Raw genomic sequence first — 27,280 nt, forward strand, 5'->3', positions numbered from 1 at the left:
CCCATTAATAATGTCACTCTCACTAACACTCTCAGCTGCATGAGCAAGAGAAAAAATAATGTTACTAGTGTAGTAGGAATTTCACAAAATCCAGTTACACTCATGGGAACGTGTTATTGGTATGAAAGTTAGCTTTCATAAGTCTTGATGGAAATAAATGTTGACAACTGGTGATCTCTGTGATAGCCAAAGTCCTTAATATTTGTAAATTGTCCAATTCGCCCACTTCCAATCCAGAACGAGGGAAGAACAGATGGCTCACTGAAGGCTCAGAGAGTGGGGGCCCTTTCGAAGGGCCACAAATCAGACCTGTGGACACCCTTATACCACAGAGTTTCTTGTAAAGTTTTCATAGTGATAATTAGTCAAATAAGGCTAAAATATACTCAGAAAAGCCAAACCAGAGCAAGAGCATCACATCTAGCAAGGAGAGAGAAGCACATAAGTGGAAGTGAGGGTCAGGGTGGTGAGGAAGGAGATGGACTCAAAGCAAATTCAGGCCCTTAGATGTGTGGAGTGTGGGAATGCTGAGCCACCTTCAACAGCTGGGGCAGGCAAATGGATGCTCAAGTCTACCTCAAAGAGCATTTACTCTTTAAGCCTCGGCAACAATGGCTTTTTAAAACTATGCCTCAACTGGGTATCTGGATGTCTCAGTTGGATAAGGCTTTGGCTCAGCTCATGATCCTGGGGTCCTGGGATTATGGGGAGCATTTAGCTCCCTGCTTCTCCCTCTGCTGCTCCCCCTGCTTGTGCTCTCCCTCTGTCAAATAAATAAATAAAATCTTAAAAAAAAAAAAAAACCAACTATGCCTCAACTTACATGAGCATTCTTGGGAAGCTTTGTATAAGCACGAATAAGAGAGAAATACATTTTTCAGATTTGATTAACAGTATAATTTCACTGTACTCTCAGCCACAACCATCTGTGGAAATCACAAAATATTTACTGGTGTATCGTATTCAGGGTTGTATTTCCACATGTAGTGTCTTGGCCCATCTCCTAGGCATGATGAGATAGGCAAAGTAAATTAAGACTTGATGCAGGGAACAGTCTTTGGGGGAAAAAAAAGGATGCCTGGCCACAGGGAGCTGAAACTGAACTTCACTGATAAGACACAAATTTAAAAATCAGAAAAAGCATCTTTGGGGAACGAATCATTGCATACAACAGAGAGAGAATTCCCTGACCACACAACTGTAAGATGCCATAATGCAGTGATAAAGCAAAGATGGAGCAAGCAGACAGTTTCTACCATAAGTAGTAACCATGGGAAAGGAGTTCTCTAGAGTACTAACAAAATAGAATTGGACACAACAGATAGACCAACACATTTAACTCCAGGTTTAGAGTAGAAGCTTATTTAGCCTGTTGGTAACCATCCAACTTAGAGGAGACACCAAGACCTGCTTGTCATTTCAAGAAACTCCTGTTCTTCTCTGTCATATCTCTTTCCTTCATATGCCTGATAATAAAAATGTTATAGTGACTTAATACTATCATTAATAATGTATAAAATATTTATTACTAGGCATTATGTTAAGTTTCTAAAATAAGTAATTTCATTTAACCCTCAAAATAAACCAACCAGCATCATTAGGAATGATGGTGCCAATGGTATCTTTAACTCAGTCTATCAGCCACTCTCCAAGCTTCATATGGAAGGCTGACTTTTTTTTAAATGTACTAGGCAAACTCATAGTAAATTCTCTTTCCAATCAGCTTGCTAGCACAAGCCACTTCTAAATAGAAGTTCTGAAACTATCTCTGATTATTACACCCACAGATGAGAAATTAACATTGAGAAGTTTGGTGGTATGCCAAAGGTCACCCAGCCAGGATTCACATCCAGGTGCTCTTACCACAAAAACACACTCCTGGTCTGTATATGCCTTACTAGCCTATACAACTGGGCCAGTAGCCCTATTTGTTAGGTTAACAGCTTCACATGTATAACCTTCATATTTTACACTTTATATTAGTTGTTTCTGCTAATTAAACATTTTCTTATGTGTATCTGTGAAGGCCCTTTAAGCTATGAGATACAAGCACTTTCAGTTGAACCTGGTAGCAGGGGTTGGTTGTAAAGATGCACAAGGAACTGGAAGACCCAGAAAGGTCTTTCAGTAGCCATTTGGTTTGCCCTCCTGAACCTGATAAGTCTTTCATCTCCACTCAGACAACAGACATCCCGTGAAATGCAGTCATCATCTGTTACTCATTCTTGTGACTCAGCTTCCCTTTGTTTCAGCATCTGTTCAGTTGTGCTCTCCCTCTACCATTGCTACTACTCTTGCTGTTTCTCATCTTAAAAATTCCCAAAAAGGAAGGATCCAACTTGGTTGATAGGTCATTATCCAAAATGAAACCCCCCTATGGTACATTATAAAACATTTGAGGAAAGCCTCTGATATGAAAGAGAGAAACAGATAGAGGAAAGCAAATTGGAAAAACTATACAGGGAGAAAAAAACCTTCAAATTATTAATATATTCACAGAGATACAGAAAAAAATACATCCATGAACCAGTAGGATGGATTTTTAAAAGGCTATTTGGAAATAAAAGAGTTCTTGAAAAAAATGTTTAAAGATGACAGTAGAGTTAAAGTGAATAAGCCAAGAGTGGAAATAAAATGAAATACTAAAAAAATTCAATTAATTAAAAATAAGGCTGAAAAATATGAAAAATAACCAATGATTAAATTGGATAAATAGAAAGCCAAAGGCATAATCGTCAATTAAACCCAACCAGATAAATAAGTACATTAAATGGAAATGGTCTAAATACACCAATTAAAAGGCAAAGATTATCAACCCGATTGGAAAAAAAAATGACCCAAATATATACTATGTACAAGAAGCCACTTTAAATGTAAAAATAGGTTAAAAGTAAAAGGATGAAAAAGATGCATGATGAAACCCTGCCAAGAGCCCAGGAAAATGTTTTGGTATAATTGAAATGGTTCATATACATTGTCAAAATTGACTAAACTGTACACTTAAATGGGTGTGCTTTGTTGTCTATAAATTATATCACCATAAAATTGATGTTTAAAAATTTTTAAATGATTGTAAAATATAAAAACACAACAGATATCCTGAAATATATATTAAGGAAATCCCTCAGAAAATAGAAAAATAACAGAAGTGGTCTATAGTAGAACAGTGATAGGAAAATCAGAGAGTTAATTCAGGAGATCCAACCTTATTATAATACATGTGTTCCAGAAGAAACACAGAAATAGGAAATAAAAATCAATATCAAAAAATGTTAACAGAACTGAAGGACTTGAGTTTCCAGACTGAACGCCCAACACAATGGATGAAAACAGACTCACATTAAGGTGCATTCTTGTAAAATCTCAGGCCAGTAGGAAGAAGAGCAAATTTAAAAAAATCTTTCAGAGACAAGAGGTTTTACACACAAACCATCAAAAATAATGATGGCATTTTAGCTTCTCATTAACAACAGCAGAAGCTACGAAACAACAGAGCAATGCCTTTAAAATTGCACAGGAAAATGGCTTGCCTCCTAGAATTTTGTATCCAACAAACTATATCACTCCAAACTACATAATTAAGTCCAAAGGTAGAATAAACACATTTTAGAATACACAAGCAAAACCTTTGCTGCCCATCCTTTCTTTCTCAGAAAGGTACTGGAGGATGTTATCCTATAAAATGGGGAAGCAGATGACGAAAAAGACTCAGAACATACAATAAAGAGAAAAATGAGGGAAATCGCAGGATAAGATCCTAAGACAGCCCAGCAGCAGGACTTAAAAGCAAGTCTCGAAAGCCACTGTATATATTTAAGTGGGTTGGAAGTTCCTGAGGACATTACTTCCAAAAGATGAAACTAATAAGAGATTTAGACAACTGGGTGAGAACTGGGGCTTAAATTTGTGATAAATTAAAAGACTAATCATCAATAATGAAGATAATTATCAATTCCAGGAAAAACCCAATGCTGTCTATGAAAAATAATTATAGTATACTATGTTACTCAAGTGTAACCAGCATTTGCATAGTTACAGTTATTTTAATGCAGAATATAGATCCAATAAAATTTTTCAGTACTATAAAACTTTATAGAGAGGATGGGAGAGTGGATGGAAGGGAAGTGTGCGTGCGTGTGTGTGTGTGTGTGTGTGTGAGATGGGGATAGGCAAGGATGGGAGGGAAAGAGCTTCACCTCCCATGGTCAGAAAGCAGTGGATGAAACATCTACAACTGAAAAATTAAGCAGCAGCAGTCTTCTGAAGTTGTTTGTGCTTTTCATAATGAGCATCATAGAACTATTTTACTCTCAATGTAGTACTTTGATATAAGGGAAATTTTATTTCAAAAATATGGAAGAGATGAAAAGATATATATATATATTTAACAAAGCTAAGCCAAATTGGGAGAGCAGCAGTTGAAAAGATTGAAAAGATTTAAAGAGCGAATATCACATTACTTCTCCCTCAATCTTTCCTCATTCCTCTCACTGAATGGATGCATCACATAAAAATATGACTAGCAGTAGGAAAGCGAGGCCCTCACATAACTCGTTATATTATTTGTGAGACTGACATAGTCTTTTTTCTAAAGAGCTCAGCTGCTGTACTGAGAATATTAAGCATGGAACATTTCAACACTATGAAATTAAAAACAAGAGAAGTGTATGGAAAGAAATAAGAATGAGCGATTACAAAAAGCAAATGAAATCAAATCTTCATTAGAAGATAATTAAGACCAAGCCCCTGAATAATTCTGTAGCTTCCCCAGGACATTAATGATAGAAATTGGTAGAGTTATTAGTTTTCTCATGAACCATTCCCTCAATAGGTCACTCTCCCCGCAACTTATCACTTCTATCTTTTGTTGTCCTGAAAACACTCAAATATGCTCTGACCATCTGAAGTCATCAAAAACCAATCTACGCCACTTTATTTTACTAAGATTGCCTGAGTCTAGTTTGGGGAAACATATTATCAGAACTGCCTGTGGCTTAACCTCTCTGTTACTGGTGCTTTGCTCTGTCCTTTGGAAGGCCAAATAATAAATTAAAATAGTCTGGCCTCGCTCAGTCCCGCATTCCTGGAACTTTTCTTTCTGATTTGGCCTCTACTAGACCTTCAGTCATGAATTGGGGAAAAACTGGGAATACCTGGTTAGAATATTAACTCTTTGGGCTCTGTTTGTCTACTATTGAACAGAACTGGCTAAAAATCATTAGCCAGAATCAAAAACATCTTCTCATTCCCACTATGAGCTGGTCTGTTGATCTCCTACTTTAGGACTCCCTTTGAGAATTAAAAAAAAAAAATTTTTTTTTAAAGTAGGGCTTGAAAAAGAAAATAGTGATAATTTTATCCTGCCTTTAAAATACAAAAAGAATCTAATCAAAGAGGACCTGACAATAATTTCCTTTTATTGCCCACTTTACCACTGCTAACAACCATGTTAGACCCTTTATATAATATTATCTCTCATCATCAATGTAATTCTTTATAATAGCTATTATATCTGCATATTACAGGTTGAGGACACCAAGGCTTTAAGCAACACAGTCTCCCCTAGAGCACCTGATTGGTTACAGAAGCAGTGTAATCAGCTGGAATTGGATCTTCCCATAATTAAGATCTTCCACTGTAAGGTGTGTCCTGATAACAAAATTATACCTATCTCAAAGTTGTTGTAAGGATTAAATAAATAAAAAATACAACTAAAGCTCTGAGACTGGTGCCCTGAACACAGTGTTTAAAAACATTTTAGCTCTTAATGAAATTTTAACTGTCATCAGAGATCTAATAAGATAGTAAGCTTACCTTTCTTTTCTTTCTATTTCCTCTTGTCCCTTGGCCAAAAGGAAGTAAGAGATGCAATATGCCTTTAAGTAGAAAGAGGTAGGTGGTTCCATGACTTAAGTCAATGCTCTTCCTCCAGGAGATCTTCTCTGTTGATCTGTACAGAGGTCCTATAGGACAGAGCCTGTTCTGAAAATCATAATCCACTTCTTTAACCAGAGTTAGTACCTAGCATGGAACCTACAGTCTTGTGCGGGTTAGTCTTTCTGTCAGATGGTTATTGAAGGAGTCATACTACTTCCCGTGAGTTCCAGGGCCGGTGTCATAAATAAAGGGATGCTTATTGCTCTTTCCCTTCTCTCCCCACAGAGAGTAGAGGTGAGCTCAAGATGAAGTTTGCATGGGTTTCTAACACTCTTTGATTAGCTAACTCATAGCACCATTCTACTTGGATAAAAAACACACCCTACTTCTAGAAGCTATAGCTATCAGCTGCTTTAGAACAGTTACTTCCATCAAGAGCCTCTCTTAACATTGCTTCAACCCTCAAGCAATCATGCTTCATGCACTTATCTCACACTTTCCCTATGGACTCCCTCCCACATGCTACATATTCTTAACATTCATATAAATGTCTTCCCTTCATCCTTTCCCAACAAACACCAGCTAGTTCCAGGTGAGTTTTCTTTTGTTCTCCTCACATGAACCTGGGTCTTTAATTAAATCTTGACAGTTTTACTGAGTCAACCCCTTACCTCCCACCTCCAGGCTGTTGGCAGATTCACAGTTGCTGTAAGGCTGCTCATCTCCACCTCCTTCTCTTTCTCTCCTCTTTAGACCTCTCTTGGAGTTTCTTCTAACAATAATGTGAGAAGTGAGTTCTTTGGTGTCCTCCTCATGTGTCTGCCCATAGGAAAGATTGAAAAAAAGAAAAAAGTCAGACTCTGGGAAACATTTCATTATTTACCACTCTATACAAATACTTGCCTTAATCCCAACAGCACATAAATGAATATAGATATAATTCTTCTGTTATTAGAAAGGAGCATTACAATAGTGCATCTCATAAGACCCACATGCATGTACAATCGTTCATCCATCTATGAATCCATCTAATACAAATACCTTATTTGCCTACCATGTGCTAATCACTGGTAAAGCCAGAGAGACAAAAGGGAATCAGATGGAAAATGGCTTAGAGGAGGGAGGGCCAGACTAGGACCAAAGAAGCCAGTTAAGACAATAGTGCAATGGTGTAGTAGTTCAGGCAAATAATAAGTTTCTGAAAGAGCCAAAACGGCGGCAGTAAAATTAGGAAGCAGGACAGAGATATGAGATATAAGGAGGCTGTATCAGAAGAATTGCAGGCAATTTTTTTTAGAAGGTTGAGGGTAGTTTGTGTTTTAAGAACAAGGGGGAAAAGAAACAAAAGTCTAAGGTACCTTCAACTTTTCTGGATGAGACTGGGTGCATGATGTTATCATTCCATCAGAGGGTTATGAAAAATCCGTCTAGAGGGAAATAATGGGTGCAGTTATGGACACTAAGATACCTGTGGCATATCAAGGTGCAGATAACTGCGAAAGTATTTAGACTAACGCCAGAAATATAAATTTGTTGGATTAAATACTTGCCATGGAGTAGAATTTCATGCTTAACGTCCTCAATGATGACATTGAGGATCTGATTAATGTCTTTTGCAGGCCTCCTCACCCAGCCCTGAGAGAAACTCTTGTTCCACCCAGTTCCACCCAAGAGAAACTCTTGTTCCACAGTGTTTACCATAATGTGCAGCAATGGGTGGATTTCTAAACAACAGGTACATTATAGGCATTTTGGATTGCATAACCATGATGAGATTTCACCTTCTTCTCATTGGTTTCTCTGAAATTTAAGGCTAAATTTAGAACTTATAGCATATTTAGCTTCATTCCTCCTGAATAGTATTTTTTCTTCCTTGTTTTTCTTTGTTCCTTCTGTCTCATACAGATTTTGTGCTACTCAGTTGTATTTTCTTATATCCTTATTAGCAGTTTTAAATCATTCCTGAGACAAGATGTATTGGTTTTTTTTAATTTATTTATTTAACAGAGAGAGAGAGAGAGAGAGAGAGAGAGATCATAAGTAGGCAGAGAGGCAGGCAGAGAGAGAGGAGGAAGCAGGCTCTCCACTGAGCAGAGAGCCGGATGTGGGGCTCGATCCCAGGACCCTGGGACCATGACCTGAGCTGAAGGCAGAGGGTTTAACCCACTGAGTCACCCAGGCGCCCCAAGATGTATTGTTTATAAACACTTACAATCACTTCCCTTTAGAGTTCATGAATCTTCATCTTCTTCTGCAGATGAAGTCACCGAAGAGAATGAGATGCCCAGAGAGTACACACAAAAAAAGAGAAAAATGGATCCTCCATATTTTAGGGTAAAAATAAGAGGAGCAATTGGCAAAGAAGACTGGAAAGAAATCATGAGATGACCCTGATAGAAGAGTGCCAGAAAACTCAGAGAAGAAAAACCAACTGCAGAGAATCAAATGCTGCAGAGAGATGAACTCTAATGAAGTTTGAATACAGTCCATTGGATTGGATAATTAGATGATGGCCAGAAATGGCAATTTCATTGACTAGGTGGAATCAGTTGCTTGACTCCCAAAGAATGAGTCAAAGGAGAAAATAAGGATAATTCTCCAGTTACGGAATGACTAAGGCACAGAAATAAAGGGCACAGCTATAAGGAATATAGTTGATGGATAATATAAGTGCATTGTGTAGTGACAGATGGTAGCTATACTTGCCGTGAGCATAGCATAATATATAAAGATACTGAATCATTATGCTGTACACCTGAAACTTATGTGACATTGTGTGTCAACTATATGTTCTCAAACTTAAAAAAATTAAGATAATTCTCATGAGGCATTTGACTCAGAAGGGAATAGGAGATATTAAGAGACAGCTAGTGGTAGACTTGTGACTGGGGATGGACTATACAGAAAATATTTGGGCATATTAGCACTGCAAGGAACAACTGAATTAAGGGAGTAAGAAAATATGGGAAAGAGCAATATCAATCAGTGGGTCAGGTTTGGGTGACTGAAGTTTAGGGGCAAAGATGATGTTAAAGATTTCAGAGCCCAGCTGGTAGCCATGAAGGTAACTGGAATATAGGACGTTCAAGAAGATTTAAGACTAAGTATTGAATTTTATCATCCATGTAGATACTAAAGTCATCCAGGATCATGGCATGACTTGTAAGTCTGTCATCCAGTTGCCAAATCCTCAACAAATTTGGAGTGACTTTGATTGGATGACAGCCAGAACAAGCTAGATGATAGTATGGACAGAAGGCTATGTCCAAAATGAAAAGCGATTTTGCTTAAACATAAAAAAGAGATGGTGTGCCAGGGGTAAAGGCAATACTGGGAATAATCTAATACTGCCTTGGAGCCCATGGACTCTGGACAATAGGAGGCAGTTTTAAACAGGCTCCTGTGAGACCTCTGTAGGCAAGGCATTGGAAGAAAGAGATCCAGAGATGAAACTTCTGGTAGGGCTAGAAGGTGGGACATGAAGTGCCACTCTGTTTTTTGTTTGAGAAAGATTAAAGATGGGGGTTAGAAGAAAATCATATCCACCCTTTCCTCATTTCCTTGAAAAAGTGGAGATGACCATAACACATACAAGCCTCCAAAGGATTACCTGCATTACAGTTTAAGGATGTCCAGCATAGAAAGCAGATCTGAAATGTTGAAGAAATGGAAGCTTCTTCTAACACAAAAGAGTAGGTAGCAGCTGCTATAGTGTTGACCACGAAGTGACCTATTCTATGAAACTTCTATTTATGTGGAAGAGGAAGAAGAAGGGAAAAGGGTAAAGAAGATGACCACATCACCAGTGACTGTCTAATTTGTTAGGGTGTGTGGGGGGGGGAGAGTGGGGAAAACAACATTTTTAAGGTATTAATAAATTTAGTAGTTCTAATTAGAGACAGAGGGCACCCAAACCTTTCCTTTTAGAACTCATGGGGAATGAATTGTTCAAAAAGCTCTACTATCATCTTGGGGAAGAAACCCTGAACTTGTTTGTATCCTTTCATAAATCAAATGATATCATATATACTTGACTGTCTTGCTTATAACTTTTATTTAAAAAATTAGTTTCTTTCATGTGTACAGCTTAAAAAAATACCTATTAGTAGCTATAGTCACTTTGATGTCCTAGTAATTCTCAGTGAAAATTTTTAAGTGAAATATAGAGGTCCATTAATGTTTCACATGGGGTTCAAACTCTTGGGCTTGGGAGGGGTGATCCAAGTAATCAGATTTTTTCTGCAAAGATCATTTTGTATTGCATGTTTTCACACTTAAATCTTACAGAGTTTTAATTTAGAGCTTTGAATACTGCACAATCCGGGGAGCAGCCAGATTGACACACTAAATCTTAATGTTCCTAAATTAAAAAGTCAGTAGCTATTTGCCAACTAAATTTTCAATCTGCTACATCAATTCTTGCATAAAAACTATACCCTCTGGAATTCTCCATTTTTATAGCTCTCTTCCTCATAATGAATAATGTATATTTGATACAGTATCCAGCTCTGCCCTTTTTGCTTTAATCTTGTGTATTTATATAATTTTATAGGTGTATAATTTTCTATAAAACTAAATAGGATTGTTACAGTGGTTACTTCCAACATAAATGGTGCATTGTAAAAACAATTATAATATTATAAATATTGCTATTGTCCTTTCACCAAAACAACCCACAACCAATTTAGAATCTGGAGCAGCCAAACTGTTCCAATATTGCTATTTTACACGTTTTATTTAAAATAGTTATGTTTTGCCCATCATTTTTATCTGATTTTTTAAACTATAAACGAGCTATTGAATACCCATTTCAAAGTAGAAGCAATCATTTACAATGAACTTGCTTCAAGTAGATCTTCCTGAAAGTTAAAAAGTGAAAGCTGTTATGTTCATTGACATTTTCTGCTATCAAAGTGCAGCACTTCAAAACAGAAAACTGAACCATAGAAGTAGCACAATTTACAGAAGAAATTGGACATAAAAGTTTTTATTGTATTTAAATAAGCTTTTTCAGATCCACCACCTTTCCCGGGACCAGTCAGGTGAAAGTCCGTCACCCCACCCATCACCTTATCTCAACTTCCTTTTACATTGGCAGTAAAATATGACAGTGTTTTCTTTTATGGCTTATTGCATTGCTATCATACTAAAAATAAGAATCCACACTCATCTCTCTAAAATAAATAAATAAATCTCTAAAAATGAAAATTCTTTCCCCATTGATTTTTTTCTTAAAGATTTTATTTATTTATTTGACAGACAGAGATCACAAGTAGGCACAGAGGCAGGCAGAGAGAGAGGAGGACAAAGCAGACTCCCTGCCGAGCAGAGAGCCTGATGCGGGCTCGATCCCAGGACAGAGGCTTTAACCCACTGAGTCACTCAGGCGCCTTCTTCCCCACTGATTTTAATGGCAATTTTACCATACACAAAATGCTGGCATTAGTAATCATTTACAATATCCTAGTGCTTATGACATGCCAGGCATTATTCTAAATACTTTACACATATTGCTCTTACAGCAACTCTATGCAGGATGGACATTATCTCTGTTTGATGGATATGAAATATGAAATAACAAAAGTTTAAGATTTTCCCAAGGTTACACACTATAGTGCTCTCTTCTGCCGCGCACACCTTATCCTGAGCTCTGTTCTGTCCCATTATCAATCCCTCAGCAGGCATCACACTTTCATTTACTGTAACTTGTGATATCTACCAGGGAATATACTCTTCATTGTTTCTTTTCTGTTTCCTCAGTCCATCTTTAACATAAATTTCATCATTACCTTGAGAAGTTAAAAAAATATATACCTTGAATGGAACTGTATGAAATTTACAAATTTGAGGGAGAACTGGTATCTTTAGAACACTGTATCATTCCATCCAGGAACATGCCAAGACTCCTCATTTACCTGGATCTTCTTTTTATCCCCCACATTAAAATGTTATGGTTTTTGTCATTTAAGTTTCATATACTTCTTGCTGAATTTATCCAGAGACATTATCTTTTTTCCATAGTTTTTCATGATATTCCCTGCCCCTTTCAAGTAAAACATCAGTCAGAAAGTTTGTGATTCATACATATCCCACCCATCTTACTGAATTCTCTTATTTGCTTCCAAAAGATTTTCAGTTAACTAGATTGGATTTCGAGACATTTATTTTCTAAAGAGAAAAATAACTGTATCCATTTCTTTACACTGTCTATACTTTCTTTGGTTTCCTGTTGCATTGCTTTGATTATGATTTCCAGAACAATATAAAATAAAGTGGTAAGGCAGAAAGTATTGTTGCCCCAGTATCTGTTCTCCCCTTTGTCCATAGGAAACCCTGATTTTTACATGGACACATGACTACTCAGAATAAGAGCTACAGTTTTCCAGCATTCCTTGCAACAAAGAATAGCCATTGAAGCAATTACTAATCAATGTAAACAAATTATGTGGTAACATCCATGAACATCCTTTAAAAACTAGCAAATACCACATTTGTCTCCTATCCTAGTTGTCTTTTTCTCCATCCTCTGCCTTAAACACAGATATGCTATCTGGAACTTGAGTTGTATTCTTAAAATATGAGATGGAAGACCACACCCAGATAGAAAAAATCTGGGTACCTGAAGAGGCCATGGAGTAGACCCACTCTGCCACCCTTAACAGCCCCCTCCCCTGTGTTCATTCTCTCTCTCTCTCTCAAATAAATAAATAAAATCGCTTTAAAAAAATAATGGAAATACTACTTGTGTTTCACTACTTAGTATGGTACTTACCATTGGATTCTCATGTATATTGTTTCTCAATTTAGCACAGTTTCCTTCTAACTCTAATTCATGAAGATTTTAAAATCAGAAATAACTATTACTTTTATCAAATGACTCTTCAGCATTTATTCAGATCAGCACAGTTCAACAGAACTTGCCACAATGATGGAAATGTTCCCTTCTGTGGTAATTCCACAGCCCCCAGCTGCATGTGGCTACTGAGTACTTAAAATGTGGCTAGTGGGAATGAGGAACCAAATTTTTAAAATAATATAATTTCAGTTACTCAAATTTCAATTGTAATAATTATATGTGACTAATATATACCATGTTGGACAGAGCAAACCACATGATTATATAGATATTCTCTTTTAGTTAATAGAAGATATTTAAATAATAGGTATAGTAATGCAAAAGCAACCCTAATTCCTAGAACAAAATCTTGCTAATGCTAGATTTGACTTGCTAATATATTATTAATGTAATAATATGGAGAAAATTGCATTCACCAGGATTCCTAGGGAAAGCACTATATTTGTTCAGAAGAAAGGCTTCATAAATCTCTTGGGGTGGCATATAAGACCTAGAGGGAATGTGCAAATAACAAGGATAATAGAATTTGCTCTCCATAATTGAAAGGGTATGGAATTTTAATTCCCAAACAGAAGAACTGAGAGGGACAGAATAGAGCCTGAGAGGCTGACTACTACTTAAGAGAAGAAGGAGAGAAAAATAAAACATTAGGGATACTGGGAAAAGGAACTGGGAAGAAGAGAAAGTTCAGGTAGAAATTTTTCTACAAGATTCCATATACCATGAGATATAATTCCTGCTTTGGTCTCCCCAAATTTTCAGTAAAGTCCATAAAGATCATTAATGTTGTGAGAGGTGTGTGTGTGTTATTTACTGGATGTCTTATAGATATTCTACTTTTTTGTCCTCCCGGCCATTGGTAGGATTTAATTTCCTCAACCTTTAAAATTACTTATGACATCCACTGACGAATAAATGTAAGTGGAAGTAACGTGGGTCATTTCTAGACAGAAGCTTTTAATGCCTACACATGGTTTTCCATATTCACTTTTCTCTGGCATGGCTTTTGGTCATATTCCAGAAAATGGAATGTCTGGCATGTATAACCATAAATGAGGTCTATATTCAGCGAAGTCCACAGTCTACTTGTGGTAGACATGGGGTGAATGGCAAATAGATCTCTGTTGTCTTAGACCACTAACCCAGTCTATCCTAACCAATAAGGAAATTGGTAGTATGGAGTGGAGTGCTGCTGTATTAAAAACAACAACACTAAAATATTTGGCACTGGATTAAGGAATGGGAGATAGACAGTGAAGAAAAAACACTGTATATAGCATGAAAAGATGAAAATCTATTTTATACAGTGAGAAATAACTTTATGCAAAGTAAAAACAAAAGCATACAGCAAATATGAGAATTACGTCCAGAAAAGAATTGTGGTTATACTGGTACATGAAGCTGAATGAAATCAAATAGGAAAGAAGTCATCAATGTTTCTGAGGGACTTGTACTGCAAAAGTACCACCAACCTAGGCTAAAAACAGTATGACCGTAAGACAACCACAGGTCTCAATCTTCTATGGAATAGAAAGTGGGCCAATAAAGCTGTTTGCTTCAATCAAGGACACAGTCCTTGATGCCCACTTCATATATAACTGAAGGGAATAAGAGAAGAATCTCTTAGAGGTGGAAGCTAGAACAGTGATGAAGAATGGATGATCAAGGGAGCCAACTCAGGGCTAGCTTGAGGAAAAGTCCCTACATCCATAAAAGGGGCATTTTTCCTGTTACCCAACTTTTGTATATATTGAGTGTATGAGGGGCAGGTAACATTTTTAGTTCAGAAGTCTGTGGAAGCTACAGCCATTCTTGACACAGTCTATTAGGCCTTACCTCTTTCTTTATGAAGAGACTATCACACATCACCCAGAGATCCTGAACTTTGACACTGGTTTTGTTAGACTATTGAAATTTTGAGTAGTCTCCCTTAGATAGGAAAAAAAAAATGGACTTTGAATGTAGAAAGGAGAGTAAACCAAATAACTGGCAACCAGTAAGGAGTTCTCTAGTAATCATTAGGACTATTTGCAAATATTGCATTTCTTTCTACTTCCAGGATGAAGGCAAATTTGTTCTTACTTGACTTGTAAAAGTTAGATGAAACATGTGACTTGCCTTAGCCAATGATATCTAAGTAGAAATTAGTGATATAGATACATGCATGTATATACATTATATATATATACTATATATATATAAATATACATAAATATATGCATGTATATACATTATATATATACTATATATATACATAAATATATATACTATATATACATAAAAATTATATATACATAAATATACACATAAATCTATATTATTAGTATATTATATAGATAGGTACTTGCATATAATATATAGACATAAATATATATAATATTTATATATAAATATATAAATAATATTTATATATAAAAATATTAAAATATATAAATATATATATATACAAAATCTCTATGACAATGCATTAAGAACCAGAATATGATTCCCCATGTCTCCTCCCTCTGCGAGCAGTCACTAAATAATTTCCAAACGGTCAACTCTCTGAAAGCCTGCATCCCTGTATGAAGAAGTCCCCAGCTGACCCTCAGCAGAGGAAGCAAGAAATAAGCTTTCATATTTTTAAACCACTATGCGTTTGGGGTTATTTGTTACCACAGCAAAACTTGTGTATCCTGACAGATATAATGTGATTGGGTTTTCTGAGTAAGCCAGAGAAGGGGGTGGGTTCTGTACTCAGTGATGCACGGCCAGATGGTGTCATCCTGAGGAGACAAGGAGGCAGATGTCTTTTGGATTATATTCAGGACATGGGCATCCATACTCATGTACATTTATTGTTTGCCTTTTGTGCTATGATTTTTCAGTTTTTCTATTAGTTATGCTAGCCTTAAAAATGGGTAGACAAATTTTATGGGGTTTTTCCCCCACTATGATTTGGAATAGTGAGAGGAACAAAGCAATTACCTGTCCCTTAATTACTCTTTTAGGTTCCCTTAGAAAACCATTATGATCAAAAGTATTTCACTGAAAGGTGAAAGATACCTAAATTAAACTAGCTTTAGAGAAGGAGAAGAAAAGGGAAAAAAGAAATTTATTATTTTTCATGTAAGATATACAGCAGTAAAAAAAGAAAGAAAGAAAGACAGCAGTGACTCAAGCAATGTTGGGATCTTTCTCTTTTCTTTCTTTCTCTTTTCCTTGACTTCCCTATCTGTATCTGAGTGTTATATCTGTATGTGTGGGCACTCCTGTCTTAGTCTCCATCTTTCAGAGAGTTTCTGACCATGTGTCTGTCCTTGTCATTGTGTCCCTGTCCACATCCCTTTCTCCTCCTCTCCCTCTCTCTTGTCTCTCATTGTAGATGGGCCTAATTTGTGTGGGAAGGGGTATCTGTGACCCTTCCCAGTTATAGATTCACATGATCCCTGTTAGAAATCCAGAAAAGAACTTTTTCTATAGATGTAAATACAAAATTATAGGAAAGAATTCCTATTAACTCTATTTGGATCACATGCCGTACTTTCAAATATTCAGAGATATTTGCAAATATGATTCAACATGATGGATTTGTTTCTGTGGCCAGAAATCAGTGTACTGTGTTTCCCCACTATCATAGTATCATATAATTGAGGATGGGGAGGATTTATCCCCAAAAGAAGGAATGGTACTGACCAATGCAGGAAAAAAAGAGAGAGAGAGAGAGAAAGAAGCAGGCAGAGACATAGTGGTTAGGTAAACTCCGTAGGTATCTGTCCCCCAAAATATGGACTTAGCTCTGGAGGGGAATAAATCTTTGGCAAGATTTTTCAATTCCTTCCACAATCATTGGTCTGCCCAGGTTTTCCTAACTATGCTTGAGTCAATTTTGATAATTTATATATTTTTAGAAAATGTAGATTTTCAACTTTATTGGCAAAAAGTTGAACAGGCTTTTCCTTAAACATCCATCAAAATGTAAGCCAATGGCATAATGCCAAGAACAAATCGGTAAAAGCTATTCTCTGGAGGACTAAAACAAAAGTATTTCAGGCTGAAGCTCTCTCTTGGTTTGGCTTAATCCAGGAATAAAATTGAGTGTCTAGAGAATGGATGGACTGCATATCCTTCAGGCAATTCTCCATATATATTGCTTTTCACAATTGAGATTTTGATAGGTACTGGGCAGCAGAGATTTCTAGGTTATAACCTCTGACAAGATCTTGGAGCACAAATTATTTTACAATGCTCAATTTCATATGTTTCATTGGTCAGTCAAAATGGAGTGAGTTGACAGTCTTGTATGAAAGTTGAGACATATAAAGAGGATATATCTGAGGAGAAAACACAATGTCCGTCCATAGAATAAGTACTTATGGATAGGGCCAAGCTTTTCTCAGAACAAAACTGCTGAACAAAACACAATACAGAATGACAAGTAACATTCTGTGAGAGCTGAGAGAAGCTACCATGCCACTGTCAGATGGTAGAGATAAAGCAGGTGGAAAAGAAAGCATCATTAGGGTTTCATCAAGAAAGTCATAGTGGAGATGGGCTTTGTGAGATGAGAGGGATGTCAGAGGGCAAAAGGGATGCAGATTAGCAAGAAAGAGCTTCATGAGCATGTCTGTGAATATATTTCTTTAGAGTTTAGGGAATGGCTGGAGGGATAAAACAAAGGTTGGGTGAAAAGAGGAAACAAACTGTTGTCCAGCCACAGTAGTGTAAGGAGAGCCAAGCCAAACACTGAACGATGTGGCAAGTGGCCTGAGGTACCAAAGACCCTGCAGGTCCCAGTCCCAGCTGAGCTTCCAGTGGGATTCTGCTACATGACTGACCCTAGCTACAGTCCCATAAAGCAGAGGAAGAGTACAGCTAAGCTCTGACTGAATTCAAACCAACGCTGAAAAATATTATAATGCTGTCATTTTAAGCCACTGTGTCAGGGCGTGGCCTATCCCACTAGGATACACTCCAGTCTGGAACTGCTTGCTTAACCTTGTGCTGCCCTTATACCAATGTGTGCAAAGTATTGGGCCATATCCTGACTCTCAACCAACTTTCACAAAGGTCCTATGAATTTTTTCTTCTTTCAGAAGGAAGACCTCTGAGGTGGGGGTATGGAAGAAAAGTGAGTCCAGTACCAATGTTGTTAACTATACCGTGCCTATTAATATTCACCTTACACAAACTTTTTTCCATTTTCCCCACATAATAAAATGTGTTCCTTCATTATGATTTCAATGACACTTGGAATTACTAGATGTTATAAATCCAAGCTTCTACATTTTTTCCATTAAGATGTACATGATGGCTAACATTTCCATGAGTGAACTGTTGCATGGGCTGATCTCATAAGTTCCAAAAGCCCACTGTACTAGCTATACAATGCTCTTGTCTTTGTTTTTTAATGCAGCCCAGTTTGGAGGTGTTGAGTTCATGACTATTAGTGAAAATCTAGAATGCAATTTAAAAATATAATGTCGGGCACCTGAGTGGATAAGTGGGTTAAGCCTTCAACTCCTGATTTCAGCTCAGGTCATGATCTCAGGGTCCTGAGATGGAGCCCTGTGTTGGGGCTAAGAAGGGAGTCTGCTTGAGATTCTCTCTCTCTCTCCCTCTGCCCCTTCTGCAACTCACACACTCTACCTCAAATAAAAAAATCTTGTTTTTAAAGTATTTTATTTATTTGTTTGACATATAGAGATCACAAGTAGGCTGAGAGGCAGGCAGAGGGGTGGGGGTAAGCAAGCTCCCTGCTGAGCAGAGAGCTCGATGTGGAGCTCGAGCCACCCACGCGCCCCTCAAATAAAAAATCTTTAAAAAATAATAATAGGGGCGCCTGGGTGGGTCAGTGGGTTAAAGCCTCTGCCTTCAGCTCAGGTCATGATCTCAGGATCCTGGGATCGAGCCCCACATCGGGCTCTCTGCTCAGCAAGAAGCCTGCTTCCCCCTCTCTCTCTGCCTGCCTCTCTGCCTACTTGTGATCTCTGTCTGTCAAATAAATAAATAAAATCTAAAAAAAATCATCATCATCATCATAATAAATACCATGGGAAGTTTGTTGGAATAGCTCATTCCTTGATTCAACTTTACCAGACAATGGGAGAAAAAAATACTCTGATTCTTTACTTACTCCATTCCCCTCTATGTAAACTGCCTTTCTTCTTTCACCTCTAGGTAATTTAGCCTTTAACAGCCACTTGCTCTAATTCTCTATCAAAAGGCAGCATCAATTGCTCTTTCAACTGATTCTGATAGCCTCTTAAATGTCCTTCTATGATGGAAGACTGCATTTTATCAAATTACTTCTTTCTATGTCTCTCTGGCTGTGAGGACATACTCTTACTCTTCCAGTTCCAGAATGAGTACACAGCAAATAGCAGGCACTTTGTAATTCTTGGCAGAACTGAAATTAAATATGAAAACTAAAAATGTTTCAGGAACTGTAAGCAATCTTCAGTGGAAGAAAATATTCTCTTGATTAATTTTCACAAGATCTTTTTAAGAAAGAGATGAATTTTGAATATAATTACTTACAAATTAATTGTAAAGCAATGGTGGAGAATAATATAAAAATGAGAACCAGAAATAGCTCAAATATAAATATAAAAATCATGGAGAGGAAGCAAGAAGGTGGAGGAGTAGGAAACTGAAATAGCATTAGGTCCCAGGAGTTCAGCTAGATAGTTATCAAACCACTCTGAACACCTACAAACTCAATAGGAGATAGAAAAGAAGAGCAGCAATTCTAGGAACAGAAAAATCAACCACTTTCAGGAGGTAGGACGTGTGAAGAAGTGAATCCAAAGCAACGGGAAGATAGACCATGGGGGGGGAGGGGTCGGCAGCCGGCAAGCTGTAGAGTACAAAATCAGAACTTTTAGAAGTCTGTTCCACTGAGGGACATCGCTCCAGAGGTTACGCAGGTGTGGAGCCCTTGTGGGGACAATGTGGTCTCAGGACCCGTGGGGTCACAGAAAGATCTGGGGTGTCTGACTGTGGCAGAGCTACCAGGTATTGGAGTGGGGAAGCTGGCTATAAAGATGAAGCCAAAGAGTGAGCTCTCAGCTTGGGGTTACCTTAAATCATGATCCAAGGCACAGCCGGGCTACTGCTCTTTGAACAGGGACCCCACAAGTGGCAGATCCAGAGAGACCCCCTCCTTCCTCTTTGAGGAGGACAGGTGCAGGAGCGTGAGGCAGGAATCTGCTGGGTTTGGAAACTCACTGTGTGCCAGAGACAGAAGCACTCGGTCACAGGCCGGGTAAGCATGAAGTGGGTGGGAGAAGAGAAGGATTGACTGCTTTTCTCTGAGGGCACACTGAGGAGTGGGGTCCCAAGCTCTCAGTTCCTCCAGGCTGGAGATTAAGAGGCCACCATCTTCATTCCCATCCTCCCAAGCCCTACGGAAAGTGTTCAGGGAACAAAAGCTACCAAAGAGCGAATGTAAGCAGATTACTTAGTCTGGTCCCCAGCAAGGGCTGTGCAATTCCGCCTTGGGCAAAGACATTTGAGAATCACTGCAACAGGCCCCTCTCCAGAAGATCAGCAAGAACATTCAACCAAGACCAAGTTCACCAATCAACCAGAACTCTGTAACTCCAGAGCTAAGAGAAAGCAATCCATAGAATTCATGGCTTTCCCCCCATGATTCCTTCAGTCTTGCAAAGTTAAATTTTTAAATTTTATTTCTTTCTTATTCTATTTTTTTAACTTTTCCTCTTTCCTTTCTAAACATTTTTTAACTATTTTATCAATACCTTTAAAAAAAAAACTTTTTAAATTTTCATTGTTAAAGTCATATCTTATCCCTTCATTGCATTTAACCTTATTTTTTGTATACATGTAGGTTATTTTCTTTAAAATTTTGGGACATAATTTCTTCTAATAGATCAAAATATACCCTAAATCTAGCTCTAACCTAATCACATTCTTTCCTCTTTTTCTTTTTCTAATCAACTTATCTTATCAATTCTATATACCAGCATATCTGACAATCTGGAAGAAATGGAGGCACACCTAGAGACATATACACTACCAATACTGAACCAGAAGGAAATAGAAAACCTGAACAGACCCCTAACCTGTAAGGAGATTGAAGCAGTCATCAACAATCTCCCAACAACAAGAGCCTAGGGCCAGATGGCTTCCCAGGGGAATTCTACCAAACATTTTAAGAAGAATTAATACCTATTCTCCTGAAACTGTTCCAAAAAATAGAAATGGAGGGAAAACTTCCAAACTCATTTTATGAGGCCAGCATCACCTTGATTCCAAAACCAGACAAAGATCTTAGCAAAAAGGAGAATTACAGACCAATATCCTTCTCACCAAAATACAATAAAAGCAATAGTATCCAACAGTATGGAGGGCACATTGCATGGAGCACTGGGTGTGGTACATAAACAATGAATTTGGGAACACAGAAAATAAAATAAAATAAAATAAAATAAAAATTTTTAAAAAGATAAAAAAAGGATTATTTACCACGACCAAGGGGGATATATTCCTGGGCTGCAAGAATGAGTCAACAACCACAAATCAATCAATGTGCTACAATACATTAATAAATAGAACAAGGACCTGGTGATACTCTCAATAGATGCAGAAAAAGCATTTGACAAAGTATAGCATGCTTTCTTAAAGATTTTTAATTTATTTATTTGAAAGACAGATCACAAGTAGGCAGAGAGGCAGGCAGAGAGAGAGAGAGAGAGGAGGAAGCAGGCTCTCCACTCAGCAGAGAGCCCGATGCGGGGCTCGATCCCAGAACCCTGGGACCATGACCTGAGCTGAAGGCAGAGGCCTTAACCCACTGAGCCACCCAGGAGCCCCTACAGCATGCTTTTTTGATTAAAGCTGTTCACAGTGTAGGGATAGAAGGTACATACCTCAATATCATAAAAGCCATCTATGAAAAACCCACAGCCAATATCATTCTCAATGGGGAAAAACTGAGAGCTTTCCCCTTAAGGTCAGGAACATGGCAGGGCTGTCCACTATCACCACTGCTATTCAACATAATACTAGAAGTCGTAGCCTCAGCAATCAGACAACAAAAAGAAATTAAAGGCATCCGAATCAGCAAAGAAGAAGTCAAACTCTCACTCTTTGCAGATGGTATGATACTTTATGTGGAAAACCCAAAAGACTCCATTCCAAAATGCTAGAACGCATATAGGAATTCAGTAAAGTGTCAGGATATAAAATCAATGCACAGAAATCAGTTGCATTTCCAACAGCAAGACAGAAGAAAGAGAAATTAAGGAGTTGATCCTATTTACAACTGTACCCAAAACGATGAGATACCTAGGAATAAACCTAACTAAAGAGGTAAGAACCTGTACTCAGAGAACTATAAAGGACTCTTGAAAGAAATGGAGGAAGACACAAAGAAATGGAAAAACGTTCCATGCTCATGAACTGGAAGAACAAATATTGTGAAAATGTCTACACTACCTAATGTAGTCTACACATTTAATGGAATCCCTATCAAAATACCATCAATTTTTTTCAAAATGGAACAAATAATCCTAAAATTTATAGGGAACCAGAAAAAAAACCAGGAGAATAGGAATTAGTTCTTCTTTAAATGTTTGGTAGAATTCCCCCAGGAAGCCGTCTGGCCCTGGGCTTTTGTTTGTTGGAGATTTTTAATGACTGTTTCAATCTCCTTACTGGTTATGGGTCTGTTCAGGCTTTCTATTTCTTCCTGGTTCAGTTGTGGTAGTTTATATGTTTCTAGGAATGCATCCATTTCTTCCAGATTGTCAAATTTATTGCCGTAGAGTTGCTCATAGTATGTTCTTATAATAGTTTGTATTTCTTTGGTGTTAGTTGTGATCTCTCCTCTTTCATTCATGATTTTATTTATTTGGGTCCTTTCTCTTTTTTTTTTGATAAGTCGGGCCAGGGGTTTATCAATTTTATTAATTCTTTCAAAGAACCAGCTCCTAGTTTCGTTGATTTGTTCTATTGTTTTTTTGGTTTCTATTTCATTGATTTCTGCTCTGATCTTTATGATTTCTCTTCTCCTGCTGGGCTTAGGGTTTCCTTCTTGTTCTTTCTCCAGCTCCTTTAGGTGTAGGGTTAGGTTGTGTACCTGAGACCTTTCTTGTTTCTTGAGAAAGGCTTGTACCGCTATATATTTTCCTCTCAGGACTGCCTTTGTTGTGTCCCACAGATTTTGAACCGTTGTATTTTCATTATCATTTGTTTCCATGATTTTTTTCGAGGAGTCAAGATGGCGGAGAAGTAGCAAGCTGAGACTGCTTCAGCTAGCCGGAGATCAGCTAGATAGCTTATCTAAAGATTGCAAACACCTGAAAATCCATCGGCAGATCGAAGAGAAGAAGAACAGCAATTCTGGAAACAGAAAATCAACCACTTTCTGAAAGGTAGGACCGGCGGAGAAGTGAATCCAAAGCGACGGGAAGATAGACCCCGGGGGGAGGGGCCGGCTCCCGGCAAGCGGCAGAGCAACCGCGCACAAAATCAGGACTTTTAAAAGTCTGTTCCGCTGAGGGACATCGCTCCAGAGGCTAAACCGGGGCGAAGCCCACGCGGGGTCAGCGTGGCCTCAGGTCCCGCAGGGTCACAGAAGGATCGGGGGTGTCTGAGTGTCGCAGAGCTTGCGGGTATTGGAACGGGAAAGCCGGCTGCAGAGACAGAGCCGACAGTAAGCTCACAGCTCGGTGTTACCTTGAATCGGTCACAGGCTCGGTGAGCTCGGAGCGTGGCCGGAGGTCAGGCAGACGGGAGTAACTGGGCGCTGTTCTCTGAGGGCGCACTGAGGAGTGGGGCCCTGGGCTCTCGGCTCCTCCGGCCCGAGACCAGGAGGCCGCCATTTGTATTCCCGTCCTCCGGAACTCTACGGAAAGCGCTCAGGGAACGAAAGCTCCTGAAAGCAAACCCGAGCGGATTACTCACCACGGCCCCGGGTAAGGGCGGTGTAATTCCGCCTGGGGCAAAGACACTTGAGAATCACTACAACAGGCCCCTCCCCCAGAAGATCAACAAGAAATCCAGCCGAGACCAAGTTCACCTACCAAGGAGTGCGGTTTCAATACCAAGGAGAGCAGCAGAATTCCAGAGGAGGAGAAAGCCAAGCACTGAACTCATGGCTTTTTTCCTGTGATTTTTTTTAGTCTTGCAGTTAATTTAATTTTTTCTTTTTCATTTTTTTTTTTCTTCTGGCCTTCGGGTAAAATTTTTTTTTAACTGTTACCTTTTTCTTTTTTAACGATTTTTTACTAGTTTATCTAATATATATATTTTTTCTTTTTTACATTTTTCTTAGGTGTTTTCTTTTTTAAAAAATTCTTTTCTTTTTTTTTTCTTTTTTTTCCTTTTTTTTTTTTTTTTTTTTTTTTTTTTCTTTCTTCCTTTTTTTTTTTTTATTTTTCTTTCTCCTTTTTCACGATTTTGGATCCCCTTTCTCCCCAATTTGGATCTCTTCTAATTTGGTTAAAGCATATTTTCCTGGGGTTGTTGCCACCCTTTTAGTATTTTACTTGCCCCTTCATTTACTCTTATCTGGACAAAATGACAAGACGTAAAAATTCAACACACAAAAAAGAACAAGAGGCAGTACCGAAGGCTAGGGACCTAATCAATACAGACATCGGTAATATGTCAGATCTAGAGTTCAGAATGACAATTCTCAAGGTTCTAGCTGGGCTTGAAAAAGGCATGGAAGATATTAGAGAAACCCTCTCGAGAGATATAAAAGCCCTTTCTGGAGAAATAAAAGAACTAAAATCTAACCAAGTTGAAATCAAAAAAGCTATTAATGAGATGCAATCAAAAATGGAGGCTCTAACTGCTAGGATAAATGATGCAGAAGAAAGAATTAGTGATATAGAAGACCAAATAACAGAGAATAAAGAAGCTGAGCAAAAGAGAGACAAACAGCTACTGGACCACGAGGGGAGAATTCGAGAGATAAGTGACACCATAAGACGAAACAACATTAGAATAATTGGGATTCCAGAAGAAGAAGAAAGAGAGAGGGGAGCAGAAGGTATACTGGAGAGAATTATTGGGGAGAATTTCCCCAATATGGCAAAGGGAATGAGCATCAAAATTCAGGAGGTTCAGAGAACGCCCCTCAAAATCAATAAGAATAGGCCCACACCCCGTCACCTAATAGTAAAAAAACCAAATAGCCAGAGGAATGTTGAAAAAGAAAGCCAAAGTTGGTGGCATCACAATTCTAGACTTCAAGCTCTATTACAAAGCTGTCATCTTCAAGACAGTATGGTACTGGCACAAAAACACATAGATCAATGGAACAGAATAGAGAGCCCAGAAATAGACCCTCAATTCCATTGTCAACTAATCTTCTACGAAGCAGGAAAATATGTCCCATGAAAAAAAGACAGTCTCTTCAACAAACGGTGTTGGGGAAGTTGGACAGCCACATGCAAAAAAATGAAATTGGACCATTTCCTTACACCACACATAAAAATAGACTCAAAAATGGATGAAAGACCTCAATCTGAGACAGGAATCCATCAAAATCCTGGAGAAGAACACGGTAGCAGCCTCTTCAATCTCAGTCACAGCAACTTCTTCCTAGAAACATCGCCAAAGGCAAGGGAACCAAGGGCAAAAATGAACTATTGGGACTTCATCAAGATAAAAAGTTTTTGCACAGCAAAGGAAACAGTCAACAAAACCAAAAAACAACTGACAGAATGGAAGAAGATATTCACAAATGACATCTCAGATAAAGGGCTAGTATCCACAATCTATAAAGAACTTATCAAACTCAACAGCCAAAGAACAAATGATCCAATCAAGAAATGGGCAGAAGACATGAACAGACATTTATGCAAAGAAGACCTCCAGATGGCCAATAGACACATGAAAAGGTGCTCAACATCACTCGGCATCAGGGAAATACAAACCAAAACCACAGTAAGATACCACCTCACACCAGTCATAATGGTTAAAATTAACAAGTCAGGAAATAGACAGATGCTGGTGAGTTTGCCAAAAAAAGGGACCCCTCCTACACTGTTAGGGGAAATGCAAGCTGGTGCAGCCACTCTGGAAAACAGCATGGAGGTTCCTCAAAAAGTTTAAAATAGAGCTACCTATGACCTAGCTATCTCACTACTGGGTATTTACCCTAAGGATAAAAATGTAGTGATCTGAAGGGGCACGTGCACCTGAATGTTTATAGCAGCAATGTCCACAATAGCCAAACTGTGGAAAGAACCTAGATGTCCATCAACAGATGAATGGATAAAGAAGAAGTGGTATATATATACAATGGAATAGTATGCAGCTATCAAAAGAAATGAAATCTTGCCATTTGCAACAACATGGATGGAACTAGAGGGTATTATGCTGAGTGAAATAAGTCAATCAGAAAGACAATTATCATATGATCTCTCTGATATGAGGAATTTGAGAGCCAGGGCAGGGGGTGTTGGGGGGTAGACAAGGAAAAAATGAAACAAGATGGGATCAGGAAGGAGACAAACCATAAGAGACTCTTAATCTCACAAAACAAACTGAGGGTTGCTGGGGGTGGGGGGTAGAGATACAGTGGTGGGGTTATGGACAGGGGAGGGTATGTGATATGGTGAGTGCTGCAAAGTGTGTAAGCCTGATGATTCACAGACCCATACCCCTGGGGCAAATAATACATTTTATGTTCATGCAAAAATATATAAAAATCGTGACTAATTCTCAAACATAATTAATAATACAATGACAAATCAATTGCTTTTTTAGCTTTCTAGTATCCTCTATTCTTTCTAGAACTTGAAATACAGTTTATAATTTGATTCTAGAAGCAAATACTATATTCCAGGTCAGTATATTATCTATTAGGGGATCCTCCATCATTAACTTCAAGGCAAGGTCTTAGTTGTCAGGAGAATGGAGGAAAAGAAAGCAAAATAACTGACCAGTTAGGGCTTTCCTCCTTTTATCTATCTTTATGGCCACACAAGAAATAGAGATAAATCAGAGATTGGAGACAATGGTTATTAAAGTTCCAGTTAGAATCTTCAGACAACTCAGAAGCTATTATAGTCACCAAAACAAAAATGGATATTAATGAAAAGAATAATCCATGGAATTTCTGAAAGGGAATAGTTCTACCAGCAATCCCAAAGCCTGACTGACATAGCACCCAAATTCGTAGCCATATTTCCAGGAAGATACCCCACTGGTAGAGCAGAACAGCAGTGTTAGACTAAGCTGAGATCTCACATGGATTTTGTCAACCATCTTTTAAATGGCCTTTATTAAAACAGAATTTATATGATAAACCACTTATTATAAATATGCCATTATAAGAGTTTTGATACTTGATAACTACCACAATTAGTAATCATCATTACTATCCACACATAGAACAATTCCTCACCCAGAAAAATATTCAGTGTCTCTTTGCAGTCAATCCCACCTCATTCCTAGACCTAGGAAATCACTCATCTACTCTCTCTCTCCCAGTAGGTTAGTTTTGTATTTTCTAGAATGTCAAGCAATAGAATCACACAGTACATATACTTCTTTGGCTTCTTTGCTGCATATATTTTTGAGAGT

At 38.0% G+C, this 27,280-nt stretch overlaps 1 long non-coding RNA gene across 5 annotated transcripts in view; it reads right to left on the reverse strand.

Moving 5' to 3' along the window:
* The window catches only part of LOC123388821, a 105,353-nt gene that overhangs the window by 57,578 nt on the left and 20,495 nt on the right, over positions 1-27,280 (reverse strand). For 4 of the 5 annotated variants that reach the window (XR_006603330.1, XR_006603329.1, XR_006603327.1 and 1 more), the window contains 3 exons: positions 7,236-7,304; positions 6,549-6,696; positions 5,815-5,963 (listed from right to left, as the gene is read on the reverse strand). This is a non-coding gene — a long non-coding RNA (uncharacterized LOC123388821). Of the gene's footprint in view, positions 1-5,814; positions 5,983-6,548; positions 6,697-7,235; positions 7,305-27,280 lie in introns of all 5 variants that reach the window. The other variant, XR_006603328.1, reaches the window with a different exon arrangement.

This window comes from Mustela putorius, unplaced genomic scaffold, assembly GCF_011764305.1.
Source record: "Mustela putorius furo isolate JIRA1106 unplaced genomic scaffold, ASM1176430v1.1 tig00003911_pilon_pilon_pilon, whole genome shotgun sequence".
Lineage (NCBI taxonomy): Eukaryota > Metazoa > Chordata > Mammalia > Carnivora > Mustelidae > Mustela > Mustela putorius.